The sequence below is a fragment of the Magnolia sinica genome, chromosome 7 (genome assembly GCF_029962835.1).
Source record: "Magnolia sinica isolate HGM2019 chromosome 7, MsV1, whole genome shotgun sequence".
Taxonomy (NCBI): domain Eukaryota; kingdom Viridiplantae; phylum Streptophyta; class Magnoliopsida; order Magnoliales; family Magnoliaceae; genus Magnolia; species Magnolia sinica.
This window is the reverse complement of record NC_080579.1, coordinates 75,029,344-75,053,042: the sequence shown is the minus strand read 5'-3', so window position 1 is coordinate 75,053,042 and position 23,699 is coordinate 75,029,344. Positions and strand designations below refer to the sequence as shown.

Sequence of the window (23,699 nt, the reverse complement as noted above, 5' to 3'; positions counted from 1 at the left end):
GTAGAAATTTCTAATTCGGTAAGCTTTCTCTCTACTTTCTATTTTCCAGTTCTCTTTTAGTAATTTACTTTTTAGTTTAGGACTTTCTTCTTTTAGAAACTAGTTTACTTCTATCTTTCTTTTTAAGGATTTTCTAATTCTAGACGTTCTCTTTAGAAATTGACTTGTTTGTTTTCTTTTGCAGGTCTTTAACTTAGGGACTCCAATTTGGTAACTTCTTTCCAACCCTCTCTTTCTTTCTAGATTTTCTTTTCCTTTCTTAGGATTAGGTTTCAAATTTGATTAAGGGCTGTGAGTGTTTCATGCCCAAGTGGGCCCGTGACAATACTCGACGTCTCCTGACTGAAGGAGCATTGGTTGAGGGGTTAACTATCCATCACAGGACTAGACACCACTCGAAATCCCCTAAGTTAATTGAAGTGATGGCTGAAAACCAACCTCTACTACCCCAATCTAGGGTGGAAGACATTCAGGATGAGAATGAGGTGCATGAAGCACCCCCACCTCATACTTTACGAGATTATTTACAACCAGTGGGGGTGAGTACGCCCTCATGCATGATTTTTTTTTAAAATACAGGACATATGGACATCAAGTCAGGGGTTATCCAACTCCTTCCTAAGTTCCATGGGCTTGAATCTGAAGAACCATATCTACACTTGAAAGAGTTTGATGAGATCAGAGCCACTTTATATTTTCAAAATGTGTCTGAGGACACAGTCAGGCTAAGACTCTTTCCTTTTTCCTTAAAAGAGAAGGCTAAGACGTAATTACATTCACTGCGTCCTAGATCCTTTGGCACATGGAATGATATGTAAAGGGAATTTATAAAGAAATTCTTTCCACATCATAAAACGATTACCCTTAGAAAAGCAATCATGAACTTCACCCAAAAGGAGGATGAAACATTTTACCAATGTTGGGAAAGGTTCAAGGATTTGGTCAGTTCATGCCCACAACACGGCTTTGAAACATGGCGCATCACAAATTTTTTCTACAATGGACTGACATCTTCCATGAGCCAAATGGTCGAGACAATGTGTAATGGAGAATTCATTAATAAAAATGTTGACGAGGTATAGGATTACCTTGATAGTCTTGCTGAAAAAACACAATCATGGGACTATTACCCAAAGTCGAACACCACGTCTAGGCCGACTCAATTAAAGGAGAAAGGTGGATTGTATCTCTTGAAAGAAGAGGATGATCTCAAGTGTAAAGTGACTACTCTCATAAGGAAAGTTGAGGCCATGGAAGGAAAGAAGGATAAGGTTAATGAAAGTATTTACGGCATCTGTGATTGCAACATTCATACAATTGAAAATTGTCCTACAATACCCGCCTTTCGAGAAGTGTTGAATGAACAATCCAATGCTGTAAATAATTATCAAAGACCTTTCAATGGACCAACCTCTAATATGTACAATCCTGGTTGGAAAAATCATCCAAACTTTAGTTGGAGAAATGGACAAACTACTACCCCTCAAAGTTTCTTCAATCAAAATCCAAATCAGGGGAAACCTCAAGAAGAACCGGTTCAAAACTCCATGCAAGAGCTGACCCATGCAATGCAAGACTTTATTAAAAGATGGATTCACGTATGACGGTTATAGAAAACGGGATACTTCCTGCACAACCGCTCCCCAATCCTAAACCACAATATGAGATAAGTGATCCCAGCTCTTCAAATCAAATGGGGCACGCTAAATCCATCACCACTCTTAAGAGTGGGAAGATCATTGATAAAACCCTTTCGGTTAGGCCCGAAAAACCTCAAAAACCAGAAGAGGAAAACAATGATGGATTTAGTGAGGCCCCACAAAAATTAGAACTGGAACTTCTAGAAAAGCCAATTGCTCTATTTCCCCAACGGTTGGTCACACCAAAACCTCTCTCTAACTCTCAGGATATCCTAGAGGTGTTGAAACAAGTGAAAGTCAACATTCATCTACTTGATGTCGTAAAACAGATACCTTCATATGCCAAATTCCTGAAAGACTTATGCATGACCAAATGACGGCAGAGTATTCAAAGGAAGATCTTCTTGACTGAGAAAGTGAGTGTCATCCTAAAGCAAGACGTGCCACAGAAATTCAAAGATCCTGGTAGCCCAACCATATCATGTGTAATTGGGGACCATAGAAATTCATCTACTTGATCACGCACTTCTTGACTTAGGAGCGAGCGTCAATCTGATTCCCTACTCGGTATACAAACAGTTAGGTTTGGGTGAATTAAAACCCATCCTAACCACATTACAACTTGTTGATCGCTCTGTTCGTGTACCAAGAGGGATAATTGAGGATGCGTTAGTCCAAGTCGATAGATTTTACTACCCTGTAGATTTTATCATCCTGGACACCGAACCCATCAATAACGTGAGCACTCAGATTCCCATCATTCTTGGTCGCCCATTTCTTGCCACTTCAAACGTAATTATCAATTGCAGGAATGGTGTCATGATTATGTCCTTTAGGAATATGACATCAGATTCAAACATCTTTTTCAATAACGGCAGAAACTTAGAGGATGATGACGATTTCCATGACATTAACATGATTGGCTCTTTAGTGGAAGATACGACACCTCTGACCTTATCCTCTAACCCTCTAGAGAAGTGCCTGGCCCACTCCCATGATTTTGATGATGACATGATTAGGGAGACGTGTGCCTTGCTTGATACTGTACCGGTACTTGAAGCTAACCGATGGAGGCCACAATTTGAAGAGTTACCCCAAACTGATGTAGTGCCTCTACCGTCTAACCTCAAGCCACCGAAGCTTGACCTAAAACCTTTGCCCTCTAAATTGAAATATGTCTATTTAGGTCAAGATGAGACATACCCAGTGGTGATCTCTGCTCACCTGGAGAAAGAACAGGAGTATGCTCATATCTACTCTCATTGAGCATAAGGGAGCCCTTGGATGGACGATAGCGGACCTCAAGGGAATCAACCCCTCGATTTGTACTCACCGCATTTATCTTGAGGATAATGCTAAGACCACTCGGCAATCACAACGTAGACTAAATCCAAACATGAGGGAAGTGGTCAAGGCTGAGGTTCTTAAACTATTAGATGTGGGTATCATATACCCCATATCCAATAGTCAATGGGTGAGTCCAACTCAGGTGGCTCCTAAGAAGTCCGGGATCACTATCGTAGCCAATGCCAATAATGAACTCGTGCCAACTAGAGTTACTACTGGTTGGAGAATGTGCATTGACTACAGGAAGTTGAATACTGTCATGAGGAAGGACCACTTTCTTTTACCCTTCATTGATCAAATCTTGGAAAGGCTAGCTGGTCATTCCTACTATTGTTTCCTTGACGGGTATTCGGGATACAATCAGATTGAAATCGCCCCTGAGGATCAGGAAAAGACTACATTTACATGTCCCTACGGTACCTTTGCCTACAGAAAGATGCCATTCGGATTATGTAATGCCCCTGCCACTTTTCAGTGATGTATGATGAGTATCTTTTCTGACATGGTGGGAAAATATCTAGAGGTCTTCTTGGATGATTTCTCTGTTTTCGGTTCATCTTTCAGCGAGTGCTTGGAGAGTCTTAAATGTGTGATGAGAAGATGTGAAGAAAAGAACTTGGTACTTAATTGGGAGAAGTGTTATTTCATGGTTCATAAGGGAATTGTCCTTGGACATATTATCTCGTCCAAAGGAATCGAGGTGGATAAGGCAAAAATCGATCTTATCTCTAACCTACCTCCACCCAAGAACATTAGAGACGTTCGATCCTTCTTAGGACACGCAAGATTTTACAGGTGATTCATAAAGGACTTTAGTCTCCTCTCTCGTCCTTTGTGTAATCTACTTCAAAAGGATACACCATACGAGTAGACTGAGACATGTCAGGAAGCTTTCACTAAGCTTAAGGGCATGTTAACTAGTGCACCCATCATACAACCACCCAACTAGGGCATTCCTTTTGAACTTATGTGCGACGTGTCTGATTATGCTCTTGGCACGGTTCTAGGCCAGTGAAAAGATAAAAAAACCCTATGTTATTCATTATGCAAGTAAGACTCTAAATCCTGCCCAAGTGAACTACTCGACTACGGAAAAGGAACTCTTGGCCGTAGTATTCGCTTTGGACAAATTTCGGTCCTACTTGATTGGATCCAAGATCATTATATACATTGATCACGCGGCGCTCAAGTATCTTCTGTCTAACAATGATGCTAAGCCCCGCCTGATACGATGGATCCTCCTACTCCAGGAATTTGACCTAGAAATAAAAGATAAAAAGGGAGTAGAGAACGTAGTGGCTGACCATCTTTCTCGGCTTAATCCCTCTGATTCCCTTGAAATGACACATATCAATGACATGTTCCCTGATGAACAATTGTTCAGAGTCTCCCATTCACCTTGGTTCGCTGATATTGCTAATTATCTTGCCATAGGTTCCATACTGACACATTGGACTGCGTAAGATAAGAAGAAATTTTTCACCAAGGTGTGCAACTTTTTCTGGGATGATCCATATTTGTTTAAATATTGCCCAGACCAAATCCTGAGAAGATGTGTGTCAGACGATGAGCATCAGAGTGTCATCTCCTTTTGTCACTCACAGGCCTGTGGTGGTCACTTTTCTGCAAAAAAGACCGCAGCCAAGATTTTGCAGTGTGGCTTTATTGGCTCACTATGTTCAGGGACACTCATGAGTTTTGTAAGGCTTATGAGCATTGTCAAAAATTGGGAGCATTATCTCATCGAAATATGATGCATTTGAATTCCATCCTTATCATAGAAGCATTTGACTACTGGGGCATCGATTTCATGAGACCATTTTCCCAATCATTTGGAAATTTGTATATTTTGCTCACTGTAGATTATGTCACTAAATGGGTCGAAGTAATTCCGTGCCGAAATAATGACCAGCGCACAGTCATTAAATTCTTAAAAGAGAACATCCTTTCGCAGTTCGGGATGCCTCGAGCCATCATTAGTGATGGGGGCTCACACTTTTGTAATAGACCATTTGAGAGCTTAATGAAGAAATATAGTATCTCTCATAAGGTGAGCACCCCATACCATCCACAAACAAGTGGACAAGCTGAGATTTCCAATAGGGAGATCAAACATATCATAGAGAAAACGGTTAACCCTGATCGTAAGGATTGGTCAATCTGATTGACCGATGCTTTGTGGGCATACCGTATTGCTTTTAAAACCCCTATTGGAACGTCTCCCTTTAGACTTGTCTATGGGAAAGCTTGTCACTTGCCTGTGGAGTTGGAACATAAAGCATATTAGGCGATCAAAAATCTGAATTTCAATCTGGACAACGCTGGCTCGCTACGTAAACTTCAATTAAATGAACTTGAAGAAATCCGGAACGATGCGTACGAGAACTCGAGAATTTACAAAAACAGAATGAAGGCGTTTCATGACCAACGTATTCTACGAAAATCATTCACACCTGGTCAAAAAGTCATTTTGTATAATTCTCGATTACATCTCTTTCCAAGTAAGCTTTGATCTCGTTGGACTGGCCCTTACATTATGGTCACTGTGTATCCTCATGGGGCCATTGAGATAAGAGATCCGGACAATGGCAAGGAGTTTAAAGTAAATGGACATCGCTTAAAGCCATTCGTCGAGAAATTTGATTCAGAGGACATGTCCATATCTCTGACTGATCCTGTTTCCCAGGATTGATCTCATAGTCTAATGGAGGTATAGGTAGGTTTCCTGTTTTCATAGGACTAGGGTAGTTTCCTTTATTCTGTTTTAGGATAGACGGTAAACTTAGCGCTCCTGGGAGCCAACCCAGCTTTTCATTCCGTTTCATTTTCCTAATTAGTTAGTTCAATGTTTGTGAGTAGCATTGCTACAAACCCTCACGAGACTACAACTTGTCCACTAGGGGCAACCTAGGGGTTTAAAGGCTTGTTGCATACGCTAAATGCAATCGAGAACACCTGCGAAAGTGTAGGTAGGATTTTATTTTTATTATTTTTATTTTACTTCTGTTGGTTTCTCCCTTGTGCTGACCCGCTCTTACGTAGATATTTTTGGAAAGCCTCTTGATTCTTTCGTCCAGGTACTATCTTTTCATCACTCCTCTTATATTTTTACTGTCCTATGTGCACAGCATGCTTACTTCCTTTACATTGAGGAGAATGTAGATTTTTAGTTGGGGGTGGGAGATTAGGCTGCCTATTCAGTGTTTTCTTGGTCTTGAGCAGGAATTGTGAAAATTTTTAATTTTTTTTGAAATTTCGTATGAATTCAAAGTGATTTTGACGGCCATCTTAGATTTAGAATTACAAGATAAGTGATGTTGGAAATTTATGGCTCTTGGATTCAGCTATTTGTCAGATTTCACAGTTAAGTTCGAACTATTAATCCATGGTTAGAGATTTTAAATATTGATTGAGTCATGATTTCACAAAACACATCTCGCTTGCACATCAAGGGTTCAGTTCGATATTGAAGGATTAACTTGGTAATCACTAAACATGAAAGGAACCAACCTGAGAAAATTGAATGGATTGGGCGAACAGTCTTTACAATAGGTTTGCTCCCTATAAGTGGGGATTCGATTCCCCATGGATAATATTTGAAAAAGAGTTGGGTGTATAGTCTTTACCATAGGTTTGCTCCCTATAGGTGAGGATTTGATTCCCCTTCTTAGCGTCACTTTTAATGAAAAAAATCAAAAATTAAAAGAAAGAAACGATGATGTGTGAGGTAAATTTTGGTTATCATGAATTCTCTTGTTGGCTACCAATGATATCTTGAAATAGAGAAGTGAGTTCATGTTGCTAAGCCGAGATTATACTATACACCCATGAAACTAAATGTTTAGAATTATTCTAATTAATGGATTAATACTTTGAACTTGATTATGATGTACTGTGTGTTTGAATTTAGGAGAAAGTTATGCCTAACATTCATGATCCTTAGAATTCTGGAATTTGGATAGTTTTTCAAAAATCACTCATGAAATTCTCGTATGACTCTCAACTTACTTTTCACATATTTTGCTCGGGACTAGCAAAATGCTAGTTGGGGGTTGTGTTGAGGGTCAAATATTGCATATCAAACCCCATTTATTGCTTGGATTTATGAACATGATATTGTTTAATAGCTCGATTTAATCGTGTTTATGCTGCAGGTTGAATTTAGGGGCTTGGACTAAAAAGGTGCTACAAGCATGGAATTAATGCTCTGAGGTCAACAAAGCAAGGGACAGACTCCAGAGGACCAAAATTGATGAATTTATATGCCAGGGATCCGAGGAAATCAAGCCGTTCACATTCAAGAGGACTGAAATTGGTCCAAAATGCAAGATCACATGGTTTTTGCCATCGGATTGGCTCGAAACTTTATACATGGCCTGGGGGCCATAAATTAACCATACAATTAAAATTTCAACTATTGGATCCCTTTGAAAGTGGCCCAACGGATAGATCAGCCCACAAATCGTTAATCTGGGGCCCATCTGATCCTTGGATATGCTTCAATTTTGGTCTCAACTATTTAAAAGATATGAGAAAACAGATGGACGGAATGGATTTCTCAAGAACATCGAAGTGGACCCTAAACAAACAGTGTGTGCATAATACATCAATGCACCAGTCGTGCACTGCACGTCCACCATGGTCAAATCGACCCTTTACCGAGTAAAACTCAAAGAAGGAAACTTCCTTCTTCAGCGTTACGCAGGGCCGTCCGCGGATGGTGTACATGGCCCACCATCTCGGTCTAGATGATGAATTTGGACCGTCCATTCAATTCCCACGACCCAGCTTACCAATTGCTAGCTGACAAAATTTGAAGAAATACAGAAGATGGGATTCCAGCCATCCAAACATCAGACGGACGGTGGAATGAAGCCATCCGTGGGCCATAACGAATCTGATCCAAAACCAATCAGGTCCAACCGGTTTTCAAGGGAAATTCAAAGGACGGTGTGGATTTCCCAACCAAACTCAATCATCAATTTTGGTCTCAACTGTTTAAAAGATATGAGAAAACAGATGGACGGAACGGATTTCTCAAGAACATCGAAGTGGACCCTAAACAAACAGTGTGTGCATAATACATCAATGCATCAGCCGTGCACTGCACGTCCACCATGGTCAAATCGACCCTTGACCGAGTAAAAACTCAAAGAAGGAAACTTCCTTCTTCACCATTACACAGGGCCGTCCGCGAATGGTGTACATGGCCCACCATCTCGGTCTAGATGATGAATCTGGACCGTCCATTCAATTCCCACGGCCCAGCTTACCAATTCCTAACTAACAGAATTTGAAGAAATATAGAAGATGGGATTCCAACCGTCCAAACATCAGACGGACGGTGGAATGAAGCCATCCATGGGCCACAACGAATCTGATCCAACATCAATCAAGTCCGACCGGTTTTTCAAGGGAAATTCAAAGGATGGTGTGGATTTCCCAACCGAACTCAATCATGGACCCCACCACTCTATCAGCGCAAGCCGATATACACAGCCCTTGTTTTTGCATCCGGACGCGCCCGAAAATTTCGGATGGCTGTGGCCCATCATCCTTGATCAGTTGAACGATCTGAACCATTCATGTGGAGCCCACGCTAGCCAAGACCCTAGCCATGAAGAAATTTTGAAGCCAAGGGCGTTCGTTGTCTCGAAAATTCGAGCCAAACTCAATTGCGTTGTGCTTTCGTTGCGTAACAGTAAGCTGCACACACTGCTGCGTAAGAAGCCCACCAACAGTAGAGGTGGGAGGTCCTTCCAGCCGACTTCTCCAGGGCCCTTCACATGTATAAAATACAGGAGACAAGAGAGAGGGAGGATATTCAATTGGCAGGGGGAATCGAAGGAGGCTTTTGAACGTGAGCAGAGAAAGAGAATTTCTATTTGTTTTTCTCCTTTTCCTTTCTTCTTTTTTTTTTTGTTTATTTTGGATTTAGCCTAATTATGGTTGGCTAAACCTCTTAGCTAGGGCTAAGAGTTGAAGCTTGCAGCGTGATGGGAAGAACTCTGTGCTTATGCTTGTTATGGAATTGAACTTGATATTTGTCTGATTATAGGAATGTTTTTAGTTTTTAACTGTCTGTTGTGACTAAAATTACAATGGGTCTGCGATGGCTTTGAACATGTTCTTTCCTTTTATGTTTATGATGCATGTTTATGACGTCAGGAAGCCATGTTGTTCACTATTGTCTCCTGGGCATGGTCGGATGACCGTACTCTTCCTAACCTTCATAGCATGATGATTGGTTGGTAATTAGTTTAATTCTATTGTTTGCTTTGTCTCCTGGGCATGGTTTGGTGATGGAATCCATTCTAATTCATATACCTTTCATCTCTTTAAAAATTATATCAGAGGAAGTTCAGTTTAATTTCCATGATTCTTGAAGTAGGCCTAAGATCTCCCTGATCTCTACAAGTGGATCCTCTGAATCCCTAGTTTCCTACCTTTGAATCCTCCATATTTTAGTTTACTATTTCATCATTATTCCTCAAATCCACCTGATTTAGATTTCATCTTTTTCTAGTTCTAGTTCTAGTTATTTTCAAATTACGTATAGGTTTCAGTCACTTGGGATTCGACCTCGGTCTTACCGAGATTATTACTACATCACAACCCTATACTTGGGGAGTGAACAGACATTTTGTTAAGTTTGAGATCCAAACTCTCTTAGACTTCATGTAAGCCATCGACATGTGCAAAGCGTGTAAACCTTATGCAGGTTGTAAATGTTTATGGTAAACACGATTTAAAACTATTGTGATAGTAAAATTCGGTACACTCTAGGAGAGAGTGAGTTAGCTGGGAGTGGAGTGGGCATATAGCTAAACCACTATACATAGTGTGTAATAGGTTGACCAAATTGTGCTTACTGTTGATTTTATTTTTGCTAAATGTAAATGCATATCCTTATTGTAGCCAACATGTTTCGTTAATTGCTCATATGATGATTCACTATGGTTATGTTTTGGTCTTTAGTTGAATTGATATATCAATTTATGTCTTGTGTGGTTATGTAATTAAAAGCAGACCTTAGTAATTTAATTCAAAAAATTTTAAAATGTCATATTCACCCTCCTCTGAGACTTGGCCTTATTACCTATCTCTTGTTGTAATGGCTATTGAACTTAGCATGCAATTTCAAAGGCTAGAGGCAGAAAGGCATTACTCTCAAGGGGTAATCAAGTCCAAATACCCGGGACATGGTGAAAATCCAAAAGGGTTCCACGGGCAACAATAACAGAAAATCGGGCGTGGTGAAAACCTAGAAAGGCATAGGAAAAAAGAAAAAAGAAAAAGAGAACCAGGGTCATCACTCGACTTGTCATAGGCTTGTTGGCCAAGGCAAAAATAAAAACCACAACATTTCAAGAATTCTCAAAATTTGCCCCTCAGATGCTCCCACCCTGTACTTGTAAGGGCATAAGCACTCTTAGGAATCAATTCTAGATTGTGGAGGACGAACACTTTGGATAGTCACATATTCGATCCTTGGCATCCTAAAATACTTATAGTATAAGAACATAAGACAGAATGGGCACCACAAAAGTTTTCTTTTCGCTCCTTTCACTTTATTTACAATATAGTTTTCCTTTTCACATAAAAATACAAAAACAGAAACAACAAACATATAGGTATACAAGTATGTAAATAAAACCAAAACCCAACCCAGCCGGGTAAATGACGAACAGAACCCAGCCGGGTAAATGACGAACAGAGCATTGTACGATGATCCAACGTTAGTACCCCATCATCGTAAGAATTGTAGAATGGGTGGTAAGGCCAAGAGCGTGAGTAGACAAACTCCTCCTCCACGTATCACAGGTAGCTCGACTGAATGGCCGATTGAAACGTTGAACCTCTTAGTGCCCTATGGCCCACCTCAAGCCAATCGTGGCTCCACCTATGGTAGATACACATCAAGATTGGGCCCCAACATCTCCAAGTATTATCTAACCCTTGCCTTAAAATAAATCCAATATTGACAATATGGACCCAATCAAGACCATCTAGATGATGGATGATGGATTGGATCTTTTTAAAAAATTATACAATAAGTTCAATCCTGACCATTTGGACTCGACCAAGACCGTCCAAATGATGGATGATAGATTGAATCTTTTAAAAAATATGCAATAAATTCAATCTTGACCATCTGGACCCGATCAAGACCATCCAGATGATGGATGATTGATTTGATCTTTTAAAAAAATCATGCAATAAGTCCAATCTTGACCATCAAGACCCATTCAAAATCGTCCAGATGATGGATGGCATATTGGATCTTTAAAAAAAACCAATGTTGTCTAGTCTAGACCAATCAGGACCATATAGATGATGGATTGAGTGGATCTTTCAAAAAATCAAAATAAAAACCAATCTTTACCAATCAAGACCATCGAGATGATGGATTGGACCTTTTAAAAATCACTGTAATAAGTCCAATCTTGACCATTTGGACCAATCAGGACCATTCAAATTTGGAATTATGGATTAGCTCATTCGAAAATCATGCAATAACATCCAATCTTGACCATCTAGACCCAATCAAGGCCATCTAAATTTAAATGACGGATTGGATCATTTGAAAATCACTGGGATAAGTTCAATTTTGACCATCTGGATTGAATTCCCTAACATTCCTACCATAAAAGCTCAATATGAACCGTCCAATCTTCATCAAACCCATCCAAGTTCGGAACAATGGATTTTGGTGGCACAAATGAAGGTTATCGCACTAAATCCCCAAGTGGAGTCACTTCCCTCTTCTAGAAAAAAAAAAAAAAACCAACCAATGATGCCCAGTGGATTTCTTCAAAATAAAATGGCCCAAAAAAAAAAACTTTCAGAAATAAATGTTTGCAATAAAACCCCCATAGGACCACGTCCTACATGTAGGGACTTATTTTTTAAAAAATCAATTTTTTCTAAAAAAACAAAAAAAAAAAAAGACACGTACAACACCCCACAATTGGGTAGTTGTTCATACTTCCTAGTGAGTACCAACGCACAAGCAATAATTAATTCGAGGGACTTTTTTATTTTTCGATTTTCCTTATAATCATATCCAAAACATGAGATAACCGGCCTGAACCTTCAATGTCAACCTGAATGTCCTAGATCGTGTTGAGTAATGATTGAGATGTCGTAACCACACTTACATGGCAAAAAGGCCCCAGCTTATCCATAGTATTAAGCTCGAAGCCTTATATGTAAGAGAAATAATTTGGAAAGGCACTAGTCAGGAACACCTATTAAAACTAGTATAGATAATATGGGAGATTCGTAAAGCCACATAATGCGCAGGAAACTTCCCATTACCCATACTGTAAGGGCCGTATCCTAGCCCGTACAATTTCATAGTCTTTCGCGGTCCTCCCGATCAAATTCCCGAAACCTACAACTTGTAACCAGTATTTTCGCATGACCTTGAGTCACACGTTGTCAACCTGAGTCAACTCAACCTGAGACTTGTACCCTAGCGACCGCGCTGTCGCCCCGGTTCCGATGCCGCGTCTCGCGCACCAAAATGATACCCAGGCCAGGAGATGTGGGCCCGCATTCAATTCAAGAAAAATGCCGCGTGTTTGCAATCCCAAGAGAATCTCTACAACATGTCCCATCAATCAAGTGCACATCAATCACCTCATGTCAAGTACAAGAGCAACCCCATAGTCAACTCTCTCTCTCTTACACACCTATACATGTCAAGTACATACCCATCACTCATCACTCACTCCCCATCACTCCATCACTCCATCCCATCTCCTCTCTCTCTTATTTCTCCCTTCTCTTCTAAGCAACCCCAAGCTCCTACATATGAACCTCCCAAGCTCTCATGGAGAAGCTCTAGTGTGGCTCACTTCCTACCCTCTCATCTCCCATCTCAACCACCAAAATTTCATCATCTTCCATTAAAGAAGAAGTCGAGAAGCCAAGGAAGCCAAGGGAGCGAGAAGAAGACCGTGGGTGATCTTCGATCTACATCTTTGTCATTTTATTTTATTTTAGTTTTGTGATTTAAGGGCCCACATATAGTGGGACCCACCTTGATGTATTCTTCGTATCAAAGAGGGGCCCATAGCAGCAGGGCCCTTCCATCACCGCCGATCTCTCTCTCTCTCTCTCTCTCTCTCTCTCTCTCTCTCTCTCTCTCTCTCTCTTTGTGTGATGGATTGTGGCCCACCTTGATGCATGATATTATCCATGCCATCCATCATCCGGACGGTGGAAATCCCACCCTGATGTAGGATCCATACCGTCCAAAGATCAGGCTTGGACAAAGGTAAAAACAAATATCACTTGATCCAACACGTGTGGCCCACTGGACATGGGACCACCATGATGTAAGTGTTTTATCCACCGTCCAATCCTTGGACAGTGGAAAAACCTTCTGTACACGTACCCCTGTCTAGGCCGTCCAGGGCCTGGACGCTGATCCGTTTTAAAAAAATACATAATATAATATAATAAAATATAAATGTATATTACAATAATATATACAATACATATATGTATATCAGGTGTGGGCCACGTGTGTGGAGCCTCACCATGATATATGTGTTTAACCATTGCTGTCCACCTATTTGTGTGGGACCCACCCTGTGACACGTGTGAGGGTGAGGCCCACTAGAGGCCATTTGATGTATGCATTTTGTCTAGCCGTCCATCTGGACGCTGGACGTGCATCACAATTCAAAAAAATATAATAATAAAATATTATATATACTATATGTAATATATATATATATATATATATTATAATACAGATATATATATATTAATATAACATGTGGTGGGCCCCATGTGGGGACCCACCTGATTGGGAAAGGGATTAGCTGGCGTATCAGATGCCAACACATTTTGTGGATCCCACGCTGTATGGGTTCATCTACACCATCCACTGTGTGGACCCCATCATGATGCATGTATTTTATCCTGTCCGTCCATCATCAGGACGTGGACCCCACCATGGCAGTGTGTGGGGCCCACCTTGAGCTGATGTGTTTCATCCATACCGTCTAACCATTTGGCAAGCCCATTTTAAGGCTTGAGACTAAACTGAGGCAGATTTAAATCTTTGGTGGGCCATCACGTGGACACCACCATGATGTATTATTTCATTGTAATGACCTGGGAAATTTTGTGCTTATTGTTAAGGGTCGAATATTGCATATTAGACCCCAGTTATTGCTAGGATTTACAAACATAGTATTATTTAACGGCCTGATTTAATCATGTTTGTGATGCAGGGCGTATTCACGAGCACGGACTGGAAATGATGCTAAAAGCATGGATTTAAAGCTCAGGCATCACCAAGGCAATGGATGGGACCTCATGGGACCATGAACGAGGATTTACACGTCAAAGATCAGAGAAATTCCAGTCACTCACTTCAAACAGGCCTGAAAGACATCCAGAATGCAGGATCATGGGGTTCCCACCATCTGATTGGATCCAAACTTTATATGAGGCCTGATGATCATGAATTAACCGTACGCATCAAAAATCAACCATTGGATCGCTGTGGAAGTGGCTCAACGGATAGAGCAGCCCCTTAAAACCTCAAGTGGGGCCCACCTAATCTCTGGATGCGCTTCAGTTTTGGACTCAACATCTTAAATTAAATGGGGAAGAAGATGGATGGAGAGGATTGTACAGATTCATCACGAGTGGACCCCATTGACATCGCCAGTGCACAGTGCGTAAGTGCATTCGATGTGCACCGAATCAAGCCGATCGGGTCAGCGCCGCTGACCCGATCCTTCTCGTATACGGAGAATAGCAGGCGGACGCTGTTCGTCCATTTTCATGTAGTGGGCCCCATCCATCACAGGTTTCGACAATCAGAGCCGTCCATATGCTCTGCGAGGTGACCAACACCATCGCCTAGCTTTCCTTTTTGGCCCATGCACACACACAGAGGCAGATTTCATGTAAACGCAGGAATGGACAGTGGGAACAAAGATCGCATGGGCCACACCGAATCTAACATAAAACCAACCGAATCTTACTGGTTTTTCGATGCGAATGGAATGGTCAGAGTGGATTTTACACACGGCGTCAATCAGCGGTTTTCCAACCTTCACAGCGCCCGACCGTGCGAGCTCTGTTCGCAATAGGAAGTTACGGTCGATCCAGGTGGGCCATCATCGCTGATCAAAACAGTGATCCGAACCGTCTATTGTGTAGAGGGGCCAAAACCATCCGTAGGGACGTCTTCACTTACGACGGTTGTGGATATCACAAGAACCAGCAGAGGGGCAAACATTCCGGACTCTCACATGAAGCTGCGCACGTTCTGCGAAAGGAGTGCGTAACTCCTTCCGCAATGATCGACCTCAGCAAGGACTCCGGCCAGCGTTTTCTGGAGGGATTTTTACAACTACAAAAGTGAAGGAAGGAAAGGAGCTTAGCTTTTTGCTGGATGTCGAGGAGGGAGAAAGAGAAACAGAGAAGACTGGGAGGAAGAGAGGTTCTGCGGCTGTAACGTGAGCGTGAGAGAGTACAGAGGAGGCTGGAGCCGTGGAGCATGCTGGAGGAGGGAGATTAGCTGGACTGGAGCAGAGGCCGACCTGGTTTTTTTTTTTCCTTTCTTCTTCTTCTTTCTTTAATCGGAGTTTAGCCTAATCATTCATGTGTGGCTAAACCTCTTAGCTAGGGCTAAGAGGTGAAGCCTGTAGCGAGATGGGAGACACTATTTCATGCATTTAATTTAAAATTTCTGAACTGAACTTGGTTTTAAGTTGATTATTAAAGGAATATTTTTTCAGTCTTTAATGGTCTGTTGTGACTGAAATTACAATGGGTTTGTAATGGCTTTGAATATTTCTTTTTCCTCTTTTTTTATGTTTATGAAGTCAGGAAGCCCTGTTGTTCATCATTGTTCCATGGGCATGGTAGGATGACAGTACCCTTCCTGATCTTCATACATTGTTGGTTGGTTGGTAATTAGTTTAATTCTGTTGTTTACTTTGTCTCCTGGGCATGGTTTGGTGATGGAATCCATTCTAATTCATATACCTTTCATCTCTTGAAAACCAGATCAAGTAAGTTCAGTTTGAATTCCATAATCCTTGATGCAGGCATAAGATCTCCTTGATCTCTACAAGTGGATCCTCTGAATCCCTAGTTTTCTTCCTCTGAATTCCTTAAAGTTTTAGATAATTGTTCCACAATTATTTCTTAAATTCTATTTGGTTTAGATCACATCTTAGTCCAGTTCTAGTTCTACTTGGTTTCAGATAACGTACAGGTATCAGTCCCTGTGGATTCGACCTCGGTCTTACCGAGTTTATTACTACATCACAACCCTGCACTTGGGGTGTGAACAAGTTTTTGGCGCCGTTGCCGGAGACTGACGGTTGCGATTCTCTGAAATTAATTAGGTTTAGGATTAGTTTAATAACTTTAGTTTTAGGTTTTTAATTGATTTCTAAAGCTAACTTGTTTCCATGTTTTGTAGGATCTTGACATTAGTTCCTAAATTGGTAATTCCTTCCTAATTTCTCTACTTTTTCCACTTTTAAAATTAGGGTTTAAATTTTAGAAATCTTCTAATTCTAGTATTCTCCTATTTGTAGGAAATAGTTTATTTTTGGAAATTTTCCTATTTTGTTTTTAGAACTAGGTTAGTTATTTCCCTTTTTAGGAATTTACTTTCTATTTTGATTTTTGGTAACTTTCTAACTCCTTTAGAATCTAATTTTGGTTCCTCATTTATTTTTAGAATTTTTGTTTAGAAACTAACCTTCCTATTTTATAGGCCTTTAAGATAGAAATTTCTAATTCAGTAAGCTCCTTCCCTACTTTATATTTTTTTTTCTTTTTTCAGTTCTCTTTTAGTATTCTACTTTCTAGTTTAGGTCTTTCCTAATTTATTTTAGAAATTTTCACTTTCTTTTAGGAATTCTTTCTTTTAGAAGCTAGTTCACTTCTATCTTTCTTTTAAAGGATTGTTCTTCTCTTTTTAGAATCTAACTTATTTTGTTTTATTTTGCAGGTCCTTAACTTAGGGGCTTCAATTCGGTAATTTCTTTTCAACTCTCTCTCTCTCCTTCTTTCTAGATTTTCTTTTCGTTCGAATTTGATTGAGGGTTGCGAGTGTTTCATGCCCAAGTGGGCCCGTGACGACACTCGACGTCTCTTGACCGAAGGAGGATTGGTTGAGGGGTTGACTATCCATCACAGGACTAGACACCGCTCAAAATTCCCTAAGTTAATTGAAGTTATGGCTGAAGACCAACCTCCTCTACTTCCACCCAGGGTGGAGGATACCCAAGATGAGAACGAGGTGCATCAGCTACCCCCGCCTCGTACTTTACGAGATTATCTACAACCGGCGGGAGTGAGTATGCCCTCATGCATGATTTTCGCTGAAAACACAGGACAAATGGACATCAAGCCAGGAGTTATCCAACTCCTTCCCAAATTCCATGGACTTGAATCAGAAAGTCCATATTTACATTTGAAAGAGTTCGATGAGATTATAGCTACATTATGTTTTCCTAATGTATCTGAGGATACAATTAGGCTGAAACTCTTTCCTTTTTCCTTAAAAGATAAAGCTAAGATGTGGTTACATTCACTGCGTCCTAGATCCATTGGCACATAGAACGACATGTAGAGGGAATTCATAAAAAAATTCTTCCCACATCATAAAATGATTACCCTCAGAAAAGCAATCATGAACTTTGCCCAAAAGGAAGATGAAACATTCTTCCAACGTTGGGAAAGGTTCAAAGATTTGGTCAGTTCATGCCCACAACACAGATTTGAAACGTGGCGCATTACAAATTTTTTCTACGATGGACTGACATCTTCCATGCGCCAAATGGTCGAGACAATGTGTAATGGAGAGTTCATTAATAAAGATGTCAACGAGGTATGGGACTACCTCGACAGTTTGGCTGAAAAAACACAATCTTGGGACTATTACCCAAAATCAAACACCACATCTAGGCCGACTCAATTAAAGGAGAAAGGTGGATTATATCTCTTGAAAGAAGAGGATGATCTCAAGTGTAAAGTGACTACGCTCATAAGGAAAGTTGAGGCCATGGAAGGAAAGAAGGATAAGGTTAATGAAATTGTTTGCGGCATCTGTGATTGCAACATTCATACAACTGAAAATTGTCCTACAATACCCGCCTTTCGAGGAGTGTTGAATGAACAAGCTAATGCCGTAAACAACTATCAAAGACCTTTTACTGGACCTAACTCCAATACATACAATCCTGGCTGGAAAAATCATCCAAACTTTAGTTGGAGGAATGGACAAACGGCTACTCCTCCAGGTTTCTTCAATCAAAATCCAAATCAAGTGAAACCTCAAGAGGAACCGATTCAAAATTCCATACAAGAGCTGGCTCAGGCAATACGGGGAATTACAAATTTTATGCAAAAGATGGATTCTCGTATAACGGTTATAGAAAAGGGGATGCTTCCTGCACAACCTCTCCCCAATCCTAAACCGCAGTACGAGATTAATGATCCCAGCTCTTTAAATCAGATGGGGCACGCTAAATCCATCACCACTCTTAGGAGTGGAAAGATCATTGATAAAACTCTTCTGGTTAGGCCCGAAAAGCCTCAAGAACCAGAAGAGGACAACAATGATGGATCCAGTGATGCCCCATAAAAATTAGAACCGGAACTTCTAGAAAAGTCAGTTGCTCCATTCCCCCAACGGTTGGTTTCACCAAAACCTCTCTCTAACTCTCAGGATATCCTAGAGGTGTTGAAACAAGTAAAAGTCAACATTCCTCAACTTGATGTTGTGAAACAGATACCCTCATATGCCAAATTCCTGAAAGACTTATGCACGACCAAACGACGACAAAGTATTCAAAAGAAGATCTTCTTGACCGAGAAAGTGAGTGCCATCCTAAAGCAAGACGTGCCACAGAAATTCAAGGATCCCGGTAGTCCAACCATATCATGTGTAATCAGGGACCATCGAATTGATCATGCACTTCTTGACTTAGGAGCGAGCGTTAATCTGATTCCCTACGCGGTATACAAACAGTTAGGTTTGGGCAAATTAAAACCCACCCTAACTACACTACAACTTGCTGATCGCTCTGTTCATGTACCAAGAGGGATAATCGAGGATGTGTTGGTCCAAGTTGATAGATTTTACTACCCTGTAGATTTTATCATCTTGGACACCGAACCCATCAACAACATAAGCACTCAGATCCCCGTCATTCTTGGCCGCCCATTCCTTGCCACTTCAAATGCAATTATCAATTGCAGGAATGGTGTTATGACTATGTCTTTAAGGAATATGACATTAGAGTCAAACATCTTTTTCAATAATGGCAGAAACTTAGAGGAGGATGACGATTTCCACGACATTAACATGATTGACTCTTTAGTGGAAGATACGACACCTTTAACCTTATCCTCTGACTCTCTAGAGACGTGCCTGGCCCACTCCCATGATTTTGATGATGACATGATTAGGGAGACGTGCGCCTTCCTTGATACTGCACCGGTACTTGAAGTTAACCGGTGGAGGCCACAATTTGAAGAATTGCCATAAACCGATGTAGTGCCTCTACCATCTAACCTCAAGACGCCGAAGCTTGACCTAAAACCTTTACCCTCTGATTTGAAATATGCCTATTTAGGTCAAGATGAGACATACCCGGTGGTGATCTCCGCCCACCTAGAGAAAGAACAGGAGAGTATGCTCATATCTACTCTCATTGAGCATAAGGGAGCCCTTGGATGGACGATAGCGGACCTCAAGGGAATCAACCCCTCGATTTGTACTCACCGCATATATCTTGAGGATAATGCAAACACCGCTCGGCAACCACAACGTAGAATAAATCCAAACATCAAGGAAATGGTTAAGGCCGAGGTTCTTAAACTATTGGACGTGGGTATCATATACCCTATATCTGATAGTCAATGGGTGAGTCCAACTCAAGTGGTCCCTAAGAAGTCCGGAATCACCATCGTAGCCAATGCTAATAATGAACTCGTGCCAACTAGAGTCACTATTGGTTGGAGAATGTGCATTGACTATAGGAAGTTGAATACCGTCACGAGGAAAGACCACTTTCCTTTACCATTCATTGATCAGATCCTGGAAAGGTTAGCTGGTCATTCCTATTATAGTTTCCTTGACGGGTATTCGGGCTACAACCAGATAGAGATAGCCCCTGAAGACCAGGAAAAGACCACATTTACATGTCCCTACGGCACCTTTGCCTACCGAAGGATGCCATTCGGGCTATGTAATGCCCCTGCCACCTTTCAACGATGTATGCTTAGTATCTTTTCTGATATGGTGGGGCAATATCTAGAGGTCTTCATGGATGATTTCTCTGTTTACGGTCCATCTTTCAGCAAGTGCTTGGAAAGCCTTAAATGTGTGTTGAAAAGATGTGAAGAAAAGAACTTGGTACTTAATTGGGAGAAGTGTCATTTCATGGTTCAGAAGGGAATTGTCCTTGGGCATATCATCTCGTCCAAGGGAATCGAGGTAGATAAAGTAAAAATCGATCTTATCTCTAACCTACCTCCACCCAAGAACATTAGAGACGTACGATCCTTCTTAGGACACGCAGGATTTTATAGGCAATTCATAAAGGACTTTAGTCTCCTCTCTCGTCCTTTATGTACTCTTCTTTAAAAGGATGCTCCGTACGATTAGACTGAGCAATGTCAAGAAGCTTTCACCAAGCTTAAGGGCACGTTAACCACTGCACCAATCTGCAGCCACCCGACTGGAGCCTTCCTTTTGAGATTATGTGCGACGCTTCTGATTATGCTCTTGGGACGGTCCTAGGCCAAAGAAAAGATAAGAGGCCCTACGTCATTCATTACTCAAGTAGAACTTTAAATTCTCCCCAGGTGAACTACTCGACTACGGAAAAGGAACTCTTGCTGTAGTATTCGCCTTGGATAAATTTAGGTCCTACTTGATCGGATCCAAGATCATTATCTACACAGATCATGCGGCACTTAAGTATCTTCTTTCTAAGAATGATTCTAAGCCCCGCCTGATACGATGGATCCTTCTACTCTAAGAATTTGATTTGAAAATTAAAGATAAAAAGGGAGTAGAGAACGTAGTGGCCGATCATCTGTCTCGCCTTAATACCTCTGATTCCCTTGAGACGACCCATATCAACGACATGTTCCCTGATGAACAACTGTTCAGAGTCTCTCATTCACCTTGGTTCGTTGATATTGCTAATTATCTTGCTACAGGTGCCATACCGACACAATGGACTGCGCAAGATAAGAAGAAATTCTTCGCCAAGGTGCCCAACTTTTTCTGGGATGATCCTTATTTATTTAAATATTGCGCAGACCAAATCCTAAGGAGATGTGTACCAGACGATGAGCATCAAAGCGTCATCTCCTTTTGTCACTCACAGGCCTGTGGTGGTCACTTTTCTGCTAAAAAGACCACGGCCAAGATTCTGCAGTGTGGCTTTTACTAGCCCACTATGTTTAGGGACACTCATGAGTTTTACAAAGCAGAAATTGGGAGCATTGTCCCATCGAAATATGATGCCTTTGAATCCCATCCTTATCATTGAAGCATTTGATTGCTGGGGCATCGATTTCATGGGACCATTCCCCCAATCATTTGGAAATCTGTATATTTTGCTCGCCGTGGATTATGTCACTAAATGGGTTGAAGCGATTCCGTGTCGAACTAATGACCATCGCACGGTCATTAAATTCCTAAAAGAAAACATCATTTCTCGATTCGAAATGCCTCGAGCCATCATTAGTTATGGGGGCTCACACTTTTGTAATAAACCATTTGAGAGCTTAATGAAAAAATACGGTATCTCTCATAAGGTGAGCACCCCATACCATCCATAGACAAGTGGACAAGCTGAGATTTCCAATAGGGAGATCAAACACATTTTGGAGAAAACGGTTTACCCAGATCATAAGGATTGGTCAATCCGATTGACCGATGCCTTATGGGCATACCGTACTGCCTTTAAAACCCCTATTAGAATGTCTCCCTTTAGACTTATCTATGGGAAAGCTTGTCACTTGCCTGTGGAGCTGGAACATAAAGCATACTGGGCGATCAAAAATCTTAATTTCAATCTGGACAATGCTGGCTCGCTACGCAAACTTCAATTGAATAAACTTGAGGAAATCCGGAATGATACGTACGATAATTCGAGAATTTACAAGGACAAGATGAAAGCATTTCATGACCAACACATTTTGCAAAAATCATTCACGCCTGGTCAGAAGGTCCTTTTGTACAATTCTTAATTACATCTCTTTCCGGGTAAGCTTCGATCTCATTGGACCAGCCCTTACATTATTGTTACTGTTTTTCCTCATGGGGCCGTTGAGATAAGAGATCCCGACAATGGCAAGGAGTTTAAAGTCAATGGACATCGATTGAAATCATTTGTCGAGAAATTTGATTCAGAGGACATGTCCATGCCCCTGACTGCTCCTGTTTACCAGGATTGATCTCCTAGTCTGATGGAGGTATAGGTAGGTTTATCGCTTTCATAGGACTAAGGTAGTTACTTTATTTGTCTGGCTGAAGACGGTAAACTTAGTGCTCCTGGGAGGCAACCCATCTCTTCATTTCATTTCGTTTCTATCATTAGTTAGTTCAATGTTTGTGGGTAACATTACTGCAAACCCTCACGAGACTACAACTCGTCCACTAGGGGTAACCTAGGGGTTTAAAGGCTTGTTGCATACGCTAAATGCAATCGAGAGCACCTACGAAAGTGGTGTAGGTAGGATTGTATTTTTGTAATATTTATTTATTTCTGTTGGTTTCTCTCTTGTGCTGACCTGCTCTTAAGTAGATATCTTTGGAAAGCCTCTTGATTCTTTCATCCAGGTACTATCTTTCCATCACTCCTCTTATATTTTCGTTGTCCCATGTGCATTGCATGCTTATTTCTTTTACATTGAGGACAATGTAGATTTTAGGTTGGGGGTGGGAGATTAGGTTTCCTAATCTGTGTTTTCTTGGTATTTTCGTAGTCTTGAGCAGAAATTGTGAAAATTTTTAAATTTTTCTAGAATTTCGTATGAATTCGAAGCGATTTTAACGGCCATCTTGGATTTAGAATTACAAGATAAGTGATGTTGGAATTGATGACTCTTGGATTCAACTATTTGTTAGATCTCACAGTTAAGTTAGAACTATTAATCCATGATTAGAAGTCTTAAACATTGAGTGAATCATAATTTTACATGTCACATCTCGCTTACACATTAAGGTTTCATTCGATATTGAAGGATTAATTTGGTGATCACTAAGCTTGAAAGGAACCAACTTGAAAAATTGAAAAGATTGGGCGAATGGTTTTCACCATAGGTTTGCTCCCTACAGGTGAAGGTTTGATTCCCCAAGGTTGACATTCATAAACTTTTTGGCGATCGGTCTTTACCATAGGTTTGCTCCCTATAGGTGTAGATTCGATTCTCCTCCTTGGCTGTACTTTTAAACAAGTTGACATAGTGTGAAAACCATCAAAAGCTGGAAGAATGAATCAAGCTTTGGTTTAGGTGTTGGTTATCATGAATTCTCTTGTGGTTACCAATGATATCTCGAATTAGAGAAGTGAATTTTAATAATGTTAAGCCGAGATTACACTATACACTCATGGAACTCAATATTTAGAATCGTTCAAATTAATGGATTAATATTTGAGCTTGATTATGAAGTACCATGAGCTTGATTCCAGG

General features: G+C 40.8%; 2 non-coding genes across 2 annotated transcripts; both read right to left on the bottom strand.

Moving 5' to 3' along the window:
- Positions 1 to 860: 860 nt before the first annotated feature.
- LOC131252299 (small nucleolar RNA R71) lies at positions 861 to 967 on the bottom strand. The gene has a single exon (XR_009174329.1). It is a non-coding gene; the product is annotated as a small nucleolar RNA R71 (small nucleolar RNA).
- A 16,688-nt stretch (positions 968 to 17,655) lies between these two features.
- On the bottom strand, positions 17,656 to 17,762 carry LOC131252312 (small nucleolar RNA R71). The gene has a single exon (XR_009174341.1). It is a non-coding gene; the product is annotated as a small nucleolar RNA R71 (small nucleolar RNA).
- Between the last annotated feature and the right edge of the window lie 5,937 nt (positions 17,763 to 23,699).